Consider the following 15,573-nt stretch of genomic DNA (forward strand, 5'->3'; position numbering starts at 1 on the left):
CAATCTGCATTTGGGGTAAAATTGGGAGTTCATAACCCACTTGAATCTAATGTATGAAATATGATATGTCAAGAGCTTTGTAATGTTGTGAACAACCAATAAAAAAATGTAGCATATATACACAATGGAATTTTACTCAGCAATAAAAGAGAATAAAATCATGGCATTTGCAGGTAAATGGATAAAAAAAAGAGAGAGAGAGAGAGAGAGAGAATTTTTTAATATTTATTTTTAAATTTTCGGCGGACACAACATCTTTGTTTGTATGTGGTGCTGAGGATCGAACGGGGCCGCATGCATGCCAGGTATGCACACTACTGCTTGAGCCACATCCCCAGCCCTCATGTAGAGATTTTTATGTGGACTTCTTTTCTTTTCTTTTGAGTATATACCTAGGAATGGTATCATTGGGTCAAAAAGTAATTATATGGTTAATTATTTGAGGAACTGTTATCTTCCTTCCTTCCTTCCTTACTCCTTTCCTTCCTTCCTCCCTCCCAGAGCAGCAGTACTACTTTACTTTCTTACCAGCAGCATATGAAGACTCTGATTTCTCCATATCCTTGCCAATCTAACGATATTCTCTCCCACCCCTGGTATTGGGGATTGAACCCTAGAGTGCTCTACCATCTTATCCCCTGCTCTTTTTATTTTTTATTTTGATACAGGGTCTTGCTAAATTGCCCAGGCTGGCATTGAACTTGCATTCAACCAGACTCAGCCTTCTGAGTATCTGGGATTATAGTCCTATCCAGCCCAGCTCTAATGAAGCTTTTGAGAAATAACAAGAGCAACTGCAGAGCCCTATCTAACTTGGATTGCTATTACATGTCAATAAAAAGAGCACAGGGATAAAGGAGTAGTACCCCTTTACTCTAAGCCATTATGATCAGTGATCTCTAGAATTTTCCCTGACCCCAGACCAAGTAAGCTGCCCCTGATCCATGCCCAAGGATGCCCATAGTCTTTGTGATTCTTCCCCACTAGACTACAAGCTTTAGGTGAAAAGGAATCCCTATTGCTATGACTTTATCTGAAACATCTGAATAGGATCTGACACATGCTAGATGCTCAGTAAGTGCTGATTGACTGATGGAACACATTTTAAATAGTACTCTACTGGTGTTTCCTGTTCAAGAAGGAAAGGAAAAAAATCAGTCCTAAGAGCAAAAGTTTTCAAGGAAGAAAGCAAAAAAAAGGGGCTGGGGATGTGGCTCAAGCGGTAACACGCTCGCCTGGTATGCCTGCGGCCCGGGTTCGATCCTCAGCACCACATACCAACAAAGATGTTGTGTCCGCCGAGAACTAAAAAATAAATATTAAAAATTCTCTCTCTCTCCTCTCTCACTCTCTCTTTAAAAAAAAAAAAAGAAAGCAAAAAGAAGAGGATAGGTGGAAGAGAAATAAGATAGATGAGAAACTTGGGTATCTGGTATCATTTGGGGCTACTTTTAGTTATGAGGTCAAACTCAGAGCAAATGGACTTGCCCTCATTTTTTGCCTTCCATCTGACACACTGTTTTTCTAGAAATCCCCCCCCCCTTATTTTTTGTTATTATTCCTAACAATTTTATCTTTGCAGGTATAGGAAACAAAAGTACAGAAAAATGTGACATCACAGATAAAAGAATGCATAAATCAAGCCACCACTGTGAATTTGGAATTTAAAAGGAGGGAGGTCAAGAAGGTTGAGTTTGAAGGATTTTTTAATTAAGAAAAGAAGAAATCAAAATCAAGGTTTTCCTCCACAGGACACTGAATTTCCTAGACCTAAAAAAGGTGACCACATTTTCAATGTGGCTTGCCTCACAGCCTTACTCATAATATCTGGCCTTTCTTCCACATAAGCCCTACCTTGTACCTGGACTAATCTGAGTCCAATCATTACCATGTTGTTGGTCCCTTCTTCCCCAAGGGCCTTCAGATCTCTACTGTTCAATTACTTCCTGTCTCCTTTCTGAAATCACACATGTGCATGTTCTCTCTCTCTCTCTCTCTCTCTCTCTCTCTCTCACACACACACACACACACACACACACACATCTTTCATCTTTCCTTTTCATGAATCCTCAGGGTAACTCTGTGTTCTCCACTTTGTGTGTTTAGAAGGAAAGATAGTAAAATATATGAGATGCCAATTCAATTTCTCCTTTAGCAGAGCTCCACAGGACAATTACCCACCCAATCTGCTTGGTTTTATAGCTCCCATAATCCTCCTTTATGAACACACTGTGACAGTTGGATGTGGCAGCACTGATTATGGCAGCAGTCTTCAGCCACATTCCTCTTTAAGCGCAAAGCAGAGCTCCTGCCTACCAGCACAACACTGGTCATGTGACTTTTTAAATTACTGGATTTATGTAAGCCTTTTCCTAACTAGTCTGTGTCCAACTCCATCAAAATTGAGGAGGATTTATGCTTGCCACTTGTCCATTTCTCTATGGTTCTTTAGCCCCGTAGCCTACAGTCTCTTGTTGAAATCAATTTGGGGTTCTGAGCTTTTTCAGTAGATGTCTGCAAGTGTTGGGTGTATAGAAAGCACTTCTTTTATTCCATTATGTAAGAACTGAGGAAATAGTAAAACATGTTGGCAGATGCCAAGGGCAGTGGCTGATTTCCAGGGACTAGCGTCACAATCGTGCCAGGTGCAATAGCTCAGTAGAGGATGCTTTTGAAGTGGAAGGAGAAGGGGATCAGAAAGGGAGCAGCTCTAGGGCTGAGGTTGTAACTCAGAAGTACTGGGCTTGCCTAGCATGTGTGAGGCACGGGGTTCAATTCTCAGCACCACATATGAATAAATAAATAAAATAAATGTCCATCAACAACTAGAACTATATATTAGAAAGAAAGAAAGAAAGAAAGAAAGAAAGAAAGAAAGAAAGAAAGAAAGAGGGCTGGAGATGTGGCTCAGCGGTAGCGCACTCGCCTGGCATGCGTGCGACCCGGGTTCGATCCTCAGCACCACATACCAACAAAGATGTTGTGTCCGCCGAGAACTAAAAAAAAATAAATATTAAAAATTCTCTCTCTCTCTCTCTCTCTCTCTCTCTCACTCTCTCTTAAAAAAAAAAAAAAAAAAAAAAAAGAAAGAAAGAAGAGAGCAGCTCTAGAATTCAGGTATTACTGCTGGTGGGCCTTGTCCCTCTGGACCCCAGCATCACTCACCACTTGGAGTCATAATGACTCCAAGGGAGAAAGGAAATTTGGTATTCAAAAGAAATCCTGGTATGGCGGCAGGCTGTCCAGATCAAGGACATGACATCTGTGGCTGATTTTGTCACGCAAGCAGAGCAAGCCTGGCAGAGAAAGCCAGTGTTCTTCAGCAGCCCAGCTAAGGATCCTATTGCAGGGCACTAGGGATGTGGCTTGCAGGGTTAGCCTACAGGAATGAAGGGCCTATGTATTGGAAAACCTGGAGAGATCCCGAAGACCAGACCAAGGTGACCTGTGTGGGTGGGAGATCTATTAACCGAGTGACAGCCCTGCTGCAGCAAGTCAGTAAGAGGATCTTTGTAGAAGGTGCAAAAGCGCGAGCTACACCGGCAGCAACCAAAATGTGCCAGGCACGGGAGAGAAATCAGCATCCCTAGCGCATTGGATGCGGGCAGGCAGCCAGCCTGGTCCCACTAAGACGTAGGTACCCTCTTTAGCAGCTCCTAACCCAGCTCCCCTTCTACCCATAAGTAAGACATGGGTTGGGAGTCCAACAAACGTAGCCACGATTAGGATCTCAGTCCTTTCTCCCGCGGGGCCTCACCTGCACCACCACCCTCGCGGTTTTTTTTTTGTTTTTTTTTTTTTAAATCGGCCTTTCCTGGGCGGGACTTCAAGCCCCGCCCCGACGTCCCGCCCTGCAGCCGCTCCGGGGCGGGGCTCCCTTCAGCCCTCGGCTGCCCTTTTCCCTGCGGCCTCTGCCCGGAGTAGCACCCGCTGCGGAGCTCCGAACACGTGCGGGTGAGTGAAGGCCGGGTGAGCAGCAGTCTGGGGGGGTTCACTCGCCTGAGGCGAGATGGAGTGTGGGGAGGCTTCTGCCAGGGCACGAGACAGAATTGGGGTTTGTTCCCTGGTGATCCCAGGCTTGGAGGGCTTTTTTGAAAAGACGCTGGGAAATCGTAGCCTCAGAACCGCCCGCTATGTTCTGCGGATCTCACTGGAGAGTCGCCAGGAGCCTGACCCTAGAAGCCTCGCTCTCCCGGCGCCGCCATGGGCAGAGAGCTTGGGAAGATCGTGAGGAGCACGTGTCGGGTGGAACTGGGGCAGCCTCTGCAATCAGAGGCCCCGAAAGAGGCAGTCTAGTTTGAGATTCGTGGGTTTGGTTTGGTTTGGTATTGGGGATTGAAGCCGCGGCGCTTTACCAATGAGCTACATCCCCAGACCTTTTAATTTTTTTTTTAATTTGAGACAGTTGCTTAGGGCCTTGCTAAGTTGCTGAGGCTGGCCTCGAATTTGTAGTCTTTCTGTGTACCCCCCCCCCACTTCCCCCATGACTGGCTTCCGCCACTGCCCCCACCTAGGTTCCTTTTCAGACCCCAACATTGAGTTTTCCATGCATTCCTGTTTCTCCCGAGGAGGTTAGATGTGAAATTGAGAATGGCTGGAAAAAAGGTATGGACTTAGATAAACTCACTATAAAAACAAATTATAATGGCGAGCGTGTAGAAATATTTGTTAACGTCTTTGCAAACATCTATTTTATGTGGTACTAGGCAACTGGGATTGAACCCAGGGATCCTTAACCACAGAGCCACATCCCCAGCTTTCCAATTTATTTTTATTTATTGAGAAAGATTCTCACTAAATTGCTGAGCTGCCTTGAACTTGGGATACTTCTGCCTCAGCCTCCCCACCAGTCAGTCTCTGGGATTAATTACAGGCCTGGGCAGCACCATTGTACCTAGCCAGCCTTTCTAGTTTTCACCGCCCATTCTTCCTGGACAACCTTCCCTTACTCATAATGTTAGGGTACAAACATTTGTGAATGGTAGGAACATGAGGTTAGGGAATAACTATAAGATGAGTCAACTGGCCAGGCATGGTGGTGCACAACTGTAATCCCAGCTCCTCAGGAGGATGGGGAGTTCAAAGACAGCCTCAGCAATGGCGAGGCGCTAAGCAACTCAGAGATCCTGTCTCTAAATAAAATACAAAATGGGGCTGGGAATGTGAGTCAGTGGTTGAAAGTCTGATGTAATATTGCTGACATCAGACTTTGAACCACTGAAAAAAGTCAAGAAGTGGGCTGGGGATGTGGCTCAAGCGGTAGCTCGCATGGCATGCATGCCGCCGGGTTCGATCCTCAGCACCACATACAAAGAAAGATGTTGTGTCCACTGAAAACTAAAAAAGAAAATATTAACCCTCCCCCCCCCCTTTAAAAAATAAATAAATAAAAATAAAAGTCAAGAGGTGAACCTGGGCAGGATTCTCTGAGATCCCCAATAAAACTGGAGTGTAGGAGAGGCGCACTGTCCCTCTCTGAGTGAATCCACTCTCCCTTGAGGGTGTCCCCTTTCCCTGTCCTTTCAATAAACTCACTCCTATTGCTGAGCAATATATCTGAAATCTCTCTGACTTGAAGTGGGGTGGTCTTTGCACTACCTCAGTTTCTCAGAGGCCCCAGATCTCTAACAATCCTAGATCTTTTAATATTTATTTTTAGTTTTTGGCAGACACAACATCTTTGTATGTGGTGCTGAGGATCGAACCTGGGCCGCACGCCCAGCATGCCAGGCGAGCGCGCTACCACTTGAGCTACATCCCCAGCCCGATCCTAGATCTCTTCCTGGAAGGTAACTTCTACATATCCTGTGGGTTTAACCTATATTCCATTTAAATCTATGTGCAGAGCACTGTTAATAATATCCCCATTCTCCAAATGAGGAGACTGATGTTCAAAGTTACTTGCCCAGTGTGGTTTGGCATTAGGTGGAAGAGCCATGCTCTCGATAATTGTTGACTGGGCCATTATTTTGGTTGCTGTTGAACTGCTGTGGTACATTAGTAAATATGATTTGAGCCAGGCATAGTGGCATACACCTGTAATCCCAACAGCACTGGAAGCTGAAGAAGGAAGATTCCAAGTTTGAAGTCAGCTTCAGCAACTTAGATCCTGTGTAAAAATAAAAGGGCTGGGGATGTAACTCAGTGGTAGAGCATTCCAGTTGCACACACAAAATAATAATTTTAAATAATGTGAAAACAAAGCTAACCAGGGATAGGCTGTTTTATTGTCCACCATTGTTTCTTTTGCTCTGGCCTCTTAAGTTACAGGGCCTCTAATCTGCACACGTGTTCACTAACTGTAGGCTGACTATAACTTGGTTTGTTTTGATTGCAGAGTGGCCAGCTATGGACTTAAGGCAGATATGACCCCAGGTAAGAATAATACCATTGTCCTCCTTTGGCCCCAGCTGTAGGCAGCTGCCTAGGTTGCCTTGTATCTAGGCAAGTGTTACACTGCTGGGAGAACAGCAGCCAATAGCTGGTTGGCATTCTGGTCTCGGTTCATGCTGACCATGTACTGTTAACTATACCAGGATGTCAGCATAATTGTTTATACATCAAGGTTAAATCTGTAAGCATGATTTTTTGCAGGGAGAAACCTGAAATCCAGACCTTCCTATGTAGGTACTGGTCTAACAGGTTTGGCTAGTATTAAGTTGTTTGACTCATACTTTGGAAATAAAATGCAAGTAATCAAGCCAGGGAGGGATATGTAAATAGAGGGGGGAGTCACATTTAATTTTTTAGTGCCTGTGGCCCCAGGTGACTATAACACAATAGTCCTTTGGACCCATTGTAGACTGTAACCTTGTACCTAAGCAAGTGATGCAGGACAGAAGTCAATGGAAATTTTACTGATTTCACTGAAATCAAAGCAAAAACCCATGCATGAAAATATTGCCAGGCATGACACCAGTAATTCAGCTACTTAGGTTCAGGTAGAAAGATAGTGAGTTCAGGCCAGTCTGAGCAAACTAGTGAGATCCCATCTCAAAAAAAAAAAAATGAGGGGCTCTGGGAACTAGTAATAATTATTATAGAGTTATAGAGTTGTTGTCCCTTATAGAGTAGTTAAGTATTGAATCCCTTCAAAGTGTTTTCTCAGAAGAGATGCCTCTCCTAGGCAAACATCACATAGGGTGATTCTGGGATTGTCCAATAGAGCTGATTTAGTTACTGCTTCTTTGAAAAGTAATAGCCTAATTTCCACATGAGGAACTGGTGAGGGTGTTTGGGAGAGGGAAGCTAAGTTATCAAAGCTTGTTTTGTTCCATCAGTTGGCTTTCCCTTAAAGGATTCTCCAACTAAATGCTCAGGATTTGTGTGACTGCCTCAAATGTTTATCATGAATAGCCTTTTACATATGGGATCTTAAGACTAGAGACATGGGGGATGGTTAGCTTTATGGCACTCATAGGCAGGAAAAGCAAATAATGGGAGATAAAAATAATTCTTAAGGTATAGACACCATGATAAATCATAAATGGCAGGCAGTATTGTTGGTTTGTACAAAGTAAGAGGATGAAAGAGGCTTAGCTTGGAGTGGAGGATCATTGATAATCAGTTTGCACAGCAGCTTGATGATATGACCACCTCAACGCACAAAATCACCAGCAAGCTGTCAGTATATCCTTGGCACCAACAGAACATCAGGAATAAACTCCCTTACCCTCACCCTGCACTTCCCACCTTAGTGCAGGCTTGAGTGTACACCTAGATTGGCCCAAAGTTAGCCCACGCATGCTCTTTTTCAAATGTATACACCTAAGTTTTTTATATATATAAATTTATTTTATTTATATGTAGTGCTGAGGGTTGAACCCAGGGTCTCACACATGCTAGGCGAGCGATGTACCCCTGAGCCACAACCCCAGCCCATACGCCTAAATTTGATTGGTTTGGGAAACAACCAAAAAGGGAGAAACCTATAAGGAAACTCAGGCAACTTTCAGGAAGATTATAACCCCATAGTACTGTGAGGAACCAGGGGAGGGAAACTACATTTTAGGGAATAAAATGCTCGATGTAACTGTTCCAGGGATGCATGGTCACCAGACACTGGATCTTGCAAGACTGCCATTAGAGCCTCACTTTTGTACCTCCTGTCTCTGAGTCCATTCTTTGGCATTGGGCGGCAGGTGAGTGAATTTCTCATATTAGCAATTTTGAAATGTATAAGGCATTGTTATTATAGTCACTGTTACGTATAATAGATCATTAAATCTTACTTGCCTGCCTTTTTAGGATGACTTGAAATTGTGATATTCTTCACCCTCCAGAAGAGAGGAAATAGTGATGGGTGGACAGAGTACATGTGGAGTTTTCAGATAAATATCCCTGTTCATTCTAGAGTTGTTGACCTCCTCTGTGCCAGGCATGGTGGCACATACCTATAATCTCAGTCTCCAAAGGCTGAGGCAAGAGGATTGTGAGTTTGAGGCTAGCCTCAGTGATTTAGCAAGTCCCTAAGCAACTTACTGAGACCCTGTCTCAAATTAAAAATAAAAAGGGCTGCGGATATAACTCAGTGGTCAATTGCCCCTGGGTTCAATCTCCAGTACAGAAAGAAAGAGAAATAATTGGGATGAAATTCACTGTTTGCCCCCAATAAATTCAGTCTCCAAGCAATTAAAGTAGGATTTTGGTGGTTTGGGTGAAAATATGTAGGACCTTGCAGATTTGCTGTGTCATTCCATCTGGAGTATTTACAGGGAGATTGTAAATTTTTTGAGGGAAAGGGTAGTGTATCCTCGTTCACTGCTAGATCCCAATTTCAGCCCCTAGCACATGGCAGGAACTCCTTGAATGTTGGATAAAATACCCCAAAGCAGGCTGGGGTTATAGCTCAGAGGTAGAGCCATTGCCTGGCATGTGCGAGGCTCTGGGTTCAATCCTCAGCACCACATAAAAATAAATAAAGGCATTGTGTCCAGCTACAACTAAAAAAAATTGAATTTTTTTTTTTTTTTAAGCATGGAAAGTGCTTCCTTTCCTCCTTCCAGCTACTACTGATACTGTAACTCTGTCTTCTATGAAGGTAGAGGCTGTAAGGATGAAAAATTTGTTTCAGAAACAATCCAGCGGTTGTCAGCTATCCAGGCTAGTGTGGTGCCTGTGATTGTGTTACACTGTTGGAAGAGCAAGCACTGTCTTTATTGAGGTTTGGCTCCAAGCACTGTTTTGGTGTTGTAGCTAAGTTACCTTCAGGCAGTGTTCTGCACCTCTGAGAGTGGAATGACTCCTCTTGTGGAGTTGGTCCTAGTCTGGGTGCAAACAACTTTTTTTAGTTAGAAAAGTACCCTGGGGCTGGGAATGTTAGCTCAGTGCTAGAGCACTTGCCTAACATGTGCAGGGCCTCAGCACCCAAGGGATAGTCTTAAAGGAAAACATGTCATCCTTTACCTTTGAATCCTAGATACTTTAACCTGTATGAGAATGAGAAACCTGTCTTCATCAGGACCTCAGACATCTGACAACTTTGTGCACACCAAGACAAGTAATGTATATAGTCCTTTTTGTTATATATTTCAGCTCAGATGGGTGGAAGAGCTTAAAATTATGGAGGGAATTGGGGTTGTGGCTCAGTGGTAGAGTACTTGCCTAGTATGTTTGAGGCACTGGGTAGAGACAAATGCTTAAAATCCAACTGTCATTTTTTTAGAGATGTGCTGGACAATACATATGGCTAGTTAAGTTGTAAAAATGAAATAAACCAGTTTTTCAATCTCAGTATCTGATTGACTAGTGACTACCATATTGGACAGCTAGGACATTTCACCAATCCAAAAAGTTTATTCTATACTCTTAGAGCAGAGATCTGCAAACATCATGAAATGGGCCAGATCATAAATATTTTAGGCTTGTGCAGCCATGTGGTCTTTGTAACTACTTTGCAATTGTAGTGTGAAAGCAACAAACAAACATGGCTATGTTTCAGCAAATTTTATTTATGAGCACTGGACTTGGAATTTCATAAGAATATAGAGTGTCACATTTTTTTCCATTCTTATTAACAGGGCTGGGGATGTCGCTCAATGGCCCCTGGGTTCACTCCCTGGAACACCCCGACCCACCCTTAAAAAAATTAAAAAATTAGGTTGTAGCCTAGACATGCACAGTTTCAGCTACTCAGGATACTGAGTCAAGAGGATTACAAATTCAAGGTCAGTCTGGGCAACTTAGTGAGACTGCCTCAAAAAAAATAAAAAGGGCTGAGGATATAGCTCAAGTGATAAAGTACCCTGGGCTTAATTCCTAGTACCACAGACAACAAAACCCTGTAGGCTGCAAGCTAGAATTGGCCTGTGGGATATGGTTTGGTGACCCTGTTCTGTAGATTATTTGGGCCTTGAGTCAAATAGCTCATTAGTGACGGGTTCAGCGTTACCAATGTGTCCCACTTAAAATTCCATGTTAACAGTACTTTTTTTCCTATATCCATACACTCTTTTTTCATCTCTTAGAGGACAGAGGTAATTGAAGTAAATTAGTTCTTGTTTCTTTTGTTGTGAATTGTTTGGGCATACTTTTATCACAGTGGTTCTCTCCATTTTTAATGCACGTCTTGGGGAGATCTTAAGGAGGAAAATAGCAGTCTTCAGTTGCCAGCAGAGCCTTTGATCATGAACTTTGTCCTAGGTAGTGAAATAGAAAAAGAAAAATTTTATGTCATTGGTAGCTCCATAGGATTTGGGTGGTTTTTGTTGATGGTGGGGGTGGGGGTCCTGGAGATTGAACCTAGGGCTGTGCTCTGCCCCTGAGCTATTAGTCCTTAGGCCTTTAAATCTGGAGTCTCAATTCCTGACCACAGATAGGGCTACCCATGTACAGAGAAGAGGTTCCTAAGTCACCACTTAAAAAGGGATAATTTGGTGTTTGTGGACCTGTAATAATATCCCAAGAGGTTTTAATGACATAATCATGCACAGATTTCCTAATTGATAACAGTTGTTTCTCTTTTTTTCCAGCAAATTTATGTCCTGTTGTCTTAAGAAGATGAAGTAAAACATTTGAATAGTTTTTTTAGGGGGGGTTGTTTTTTTAAATCTTTCTTTTCTCTTTTTATTCTTTTCCCATGCTTCAATGGACAGTGGAATTAGATTGCCAGGGTTATTTGTCTGTGAATATCCAAGCTGCTAACTGTTATAGTTAGCAATAAACACAAGTACTGGCCAGGTTTTAGGTCCCAAACCTATACCATATTAAGAGGTAAGTAGGGGACTATAATAAGTGTTATCACAGACACCTATCATTATTTTGTGTTCTTCTTGCTAAGTTCAAAGAAACTAATGAAAGTGGTTTTCTGGGGGTTTTTTACATTGAAATTTTGGATCCTGTCTCAGATTTCAATGGGGAAAACAAAGCCCAGAGGGGTAACTCTGTAAACCTCAAAGGGATGCAAAAAGGTGGCTAAGTACCTAGGAATTCACACAAAGGAAAACAACCAGCTAAGAGCAATTAAGAACTTGAAAAGAGTGAGAATGACTCCTGTGAATCTTATTGCTTAATTAGGGCTTTATGAGCAGCTCTAGTTAATGGACTTGTCAATATACACAATTTCACTGAATTAACAAATTAATTGTGATACTTAAAATTTCAACTCAGCAACATGTTTCTACTAACTACTATTTAGGAGTATATATAAGCCAACTTGCTGGGTTATGTATTTGTCAATTCTGTAGCCTAAGGCCTGATTCAAAGGAACCCCTATTTATTTGGCCTTCCTTGTCCTTCAGTAAAGCTCCTTTGAGGCGTGAGAGTGTTCCCTGCTGCATGTTAAGGATAACTTTACTCATCTGAGTCCACTCAAAAATGTGAAATGCCGGGGCTGGGTATTGGCTCAGCAGTAGAGTGCTTTCTTAGCACGTGTGAGGTTCTGGGTTTGATCCTCAGCACCATGTAAGAATGAGATAAGGATGTGTCCAACTACAATTAAAATTTTTTTAAAAGTGTTTAAAAAATATTTATTAAAAATGCACAACACCAAAACAATAGCCATAGGGGTCATTAACATCCAGGGAAACATGAGCCTACCAAAGGAAGTATCCCCTACTCCAGAGTAATGGAGATTTACAAGTTGCCTAGCAATCCAAAATAAGCTTGAGATGCTCCAAATTCTGGACCTGAAGAACACAGTGACTATTTCTACCACACCTGTACTCCCTAGCACTTGGGAGACTAAAGCAAGAGGATTGTGTGTGGCTAGCCTACAAAGGACTTCTCTTGAAAATGACAGGATGAAGCTGGTAGAGTATGTTAGCAAGCAGAAGGCCCTATATTCAGTCCCCAGTAGCATAAAAATAAAGACCTTTAGCAGACTTTAAAAAAAAAAAGATGAATCCTGGAATGGTGATATCTTGGGAGGCTTAGACAAGAGGGTCCCTTAAGGCCAGCCAGGGCATTAATAAGACCCCATCTCAGTCATTTGAAATTCCTACCTAGGGGAAGTAAAAGCCTGAGACAAATGAATATATGCACTATGGGTGCTTTGGAAGATGCAAAACAAAGTTGCAGATTTTTGTTATAGAAAGTTCCCAAATTTGGAGAGGGAGATGAACTCCAAATAGATTAAATATTAAGAAATCATTACTGAGACAAGTTATAATCAAACACTCAAGAGGGCAAAGCATTGCTGGGTGTTGTGTACACTTGTAATACCAGCAACTCTGGAGGCCAAAGCAAAAAGATTGCAGTTCTTGCCCAGCTTTAACAGTTTGACAAGACCCTTTCTCAAAAAGGTATGGAGGTGCTGGTCACGTGGTATGCACCTGTAACCCCAGTGGCTTGGGAAACTAAGGCAGAGGATTCCGAGTTCAAAGCCAGGTTCAGCAACTTGGCAAGGCCTTAAGCAACTTTGGGAGACCCTATCTGAATTTTTTTTTAATGTAAAAGGTCTGGGCATGTGGCTTAGTGGTTAAGTGCCTCTGGGTTCAATTACTGGTACCAAAAAAAAGACAGTCCCAGGGCATTCAAATCTATCCCAATAGGAGATTCTGAGGTTGGTATTCTGCTGAACACAATATTGCATAAGCTCTGGCTTTGTCTCTGTGACCATAGGCCTGTCCTCCCCGTCCCCTGTGCTGTGGGTCAAACCTTGTACATATTAAGCACACATTATGGACTGGGGTTGTGGCTCAGTGGTAGAGCACTTGCCTCATACATGTAGAGCACTGGGTTCAATCCTCAGCACCACATAAATAAAGGTATTGTGTCCATCTGCAACTAATTTTAAAACACATCATACTTTGTTTCCCATTTACAAGCAAATGAATGGGACATAATATTAGTCTCAAATATTGACTGCTAGCAGGGTGCAGTGGTGCACACCTGTAATCTCAGTGACTTGGGAGGCTGAGACAGGAGGATTTAGAGTTAAAACCCAGCCTCAGCAATGGTGAGGCACTTAGCAACTCAGTGAGACCCTGTCTCTAAATAAAATACAAAATAGGGCTGGGGATGTGGCTCAGAGGTTGGTTGAATGCCCCCAAGTTAAATCCCCAGTACCAAAACACAAACAAATATTGACTGCTAAATGTAGAAATGATTGACTTTAAAGGGTATGGATACCATTATGTAATCTTTTTTTACTTTATCTAGTTTAATTCTTTCAAATTTTAAGAAAAATATTATTGGGCTTGGGGTGTAGCTTAATGGTAAAGTCCTTGCTTAGAATGCATGAGACCTTGGATTTGATCCCCAAAGTGGCAGGGAGAGTGTGGGGGTATTTAGGGCTAAGGTGGTAGCTCATAGATAAAGTACATGCTTATTAGCATGCACCAGGACCTTCACTGAGTCCATCACCAAAAACAACATATATATGTATGTACAAACATGTATTTCTCATGACTTCCTATATTTACCTAATTTGTGTGTTTTAATGGGTTTTGTCCTTCATGTATGTATATTTTCTTCTCGGCTCAAATACAGATGTTCTCTTGGCATTAAAAGTTTCATCATTTAGCTGTACCAAAGTTGTCATTTATACTGTTCATTCTCAACAGCAGTTATTGCTTTGAAGGTCTCATTCTTTACCATTCCTGGTACATACTACTTCCAGTCCCAAATAACCCAAATGTGAATAGAACTTGATCTAATAGTAACTCTGCTCACTGCCAGGCTCCTTCAGTATACTTCATCAGACCAAGGTCCTCTAGGGCTTGCAATGTTGTCTTTTTCATCATTGTCTTCCCAACCTTGTAGAATGTTCTTCATGAAATAAGCATTTGGGGCTGGGGATGTGGCTAAAGCAGTAGCGCGCTCGCCTAGCATGCGTGCTGCCCGGGTTCGATCCTCAGCACCACATACCAACAAAGATGTTGTGTCCGCCGAGAACTAAAAAATAAATAAATATTAAAAATTCTCTCTCACTCTCTCTTTAAAAAAAAAATGAAATAAGCATTTGGTGAATGAATTCCTGTTATCTTTGTTTTTCTGGGGTGTTGTAAAAAAAAAATGAAATAAGCATTTGGTGAATGAATTCCTGTTATCTTTGTTTTTCTGGGGTGTGGGACACCAACCTCGCAAGTGACTTGAGTTAACTCCCCCACTGGGCTATGTGGTGACGGGCATCAGGCACCCATGCTGCTAGACTGCTCCACTCTTCTAGGGTTCAAGTGACCTTGTCTTCGTGCCTGGGCGTGGCTTCCTACAACCCCATGGGTGGAGCTATGCTCACTTGTTTCTTTGTAATATAACCTGGAACTTCATTGTGTGTGTCCCCTTCTCTTGCTGTGCCCCTGGGTGTGGCCTACCCAGATGTCAGTCAACCTGCTGACAGTGGACATTATGAAGATAGACTCAGCCCCCTGAAACCTGACCCCTTGCCTCATTTGAATAGCTTCTCAATAAAAGGGGTCAGCGCATGTGTGCTCTCTCTCTCTTCCTGTGGACCCTTAAGGTCAGAGGAGCCATCAAAGCCACCCCAAAGGAAAAGGTATTTGTATCTCTTGTGTGGTTATTTTGCGCGGCCCAGTTAGCCCAGTTCACCTGGAGTGACCCCTGCACCTTTTAGTCCGGAATAGAAATCCGGCACTGGGGTTTGTTGTTGTTTTGTTGATGAGCCTCTAAGCTTTGGTAATTTCCTTTGAATTTCCCACATCATTATGCAGTTCCTCAATAAATACTCAATTTAAAAAGCTTGACTTTTCTTCACACAATCACCAGATGGCATTGGAAGGTTATGCAAACATATGGGTAAATGTATATATGAACAGAGATTTAACAGGCAATCATGTTTCTGTCTGTCAGAGAACCAGGGCCTCTTGTTGAGGACCAGGGCTGGGGATGTGGCTCAAACAGTAATATGCTTGCCTGGCGTGCGCGGGGCGCTGGGTTTGATCCTTAGTACCACATAAAAAATAAAGATGTTGGGTCCACTGAAAACTGAAAAATAAATATTAAAAAAATTCTCTCTCTTCTCTCTAAAAAAAAAAAAGAGTTGAGGACCACTTATCGGGAAGGCTTTAGCATGACATTTGGAATCAGGCTGAGGAAGTAGAAAGCACAGGTTTAAAGTGGAAGCAAGACCCCAAGATTGACTGAAGAATTGGAATCCCTTACAAGAAGTTGTCT

At 42.6% G+C, this 15,573-nt stretch overlaps 1 long non-coding RNA gene and 1 other non-coding gene across 5 annotated transcripts in view; both read left to right on the plus strand.

Annotated features, from left to right (window-relative positions):
* LOC113191506 (uncharacterized) overlaps positions 1–13,960 on the plus strand; it is a 283,383-nt gene extending 269,423 nt beyond the window's left edge. Inside the window, exons 1-7 of one of the 4 annotated variants that reach the window (XR_013343952.1) lie at positions 3,872–3,954; positions 5,660–5,789; positions 6,338–6,375; positions 8,042–8,141; positions 9,419–9,504; positions 10,020–10,166; positions 10,971–13,960. This is a non-coding gene — a long non-coding RNA (uncharacterized LOC113191506). Of the gene's footprint in view, positions 1–3,871; positions 3,955–5,659; positions 5,790–6,337; positions 6,376–8,041; positions 8,142–9,418; positions 9,505–10,019; positions 10,167–10,970 lie in introns of those variants that run through there. The other 3 variants (XR_013343950.1, XR_003301890.2, XR_013343951.1) reach the window with 3 other exon arrangements.
* Positions 9,080–9,281, plus strand: LOC113191524 (small nucleolar RNA SNORA74). The gene has a single exon (XR_003301898.1). It is a non-coding gene; the product is annotated as a small nucleolar RNA SNORA74 (small nucleolar RNA).
* Positions 13,961–15,573: the final 1,613 nt, after the last annotated feature.

Source organism: Urocitellus parryii, chromosome 1 (assembly GCF_045843805.1).
Source record: "Urocitellus parryii isolate mUroPar1 chromosome 1, mUroPar1.hap1, whole genome shotgun sequence".
Taxonomy (NCBI): Eukaryota; Metazoa; Chordata; class Mammalia; order Rodentia; family Sciuridae; genus Urocitellus; species Urocitellus parryii.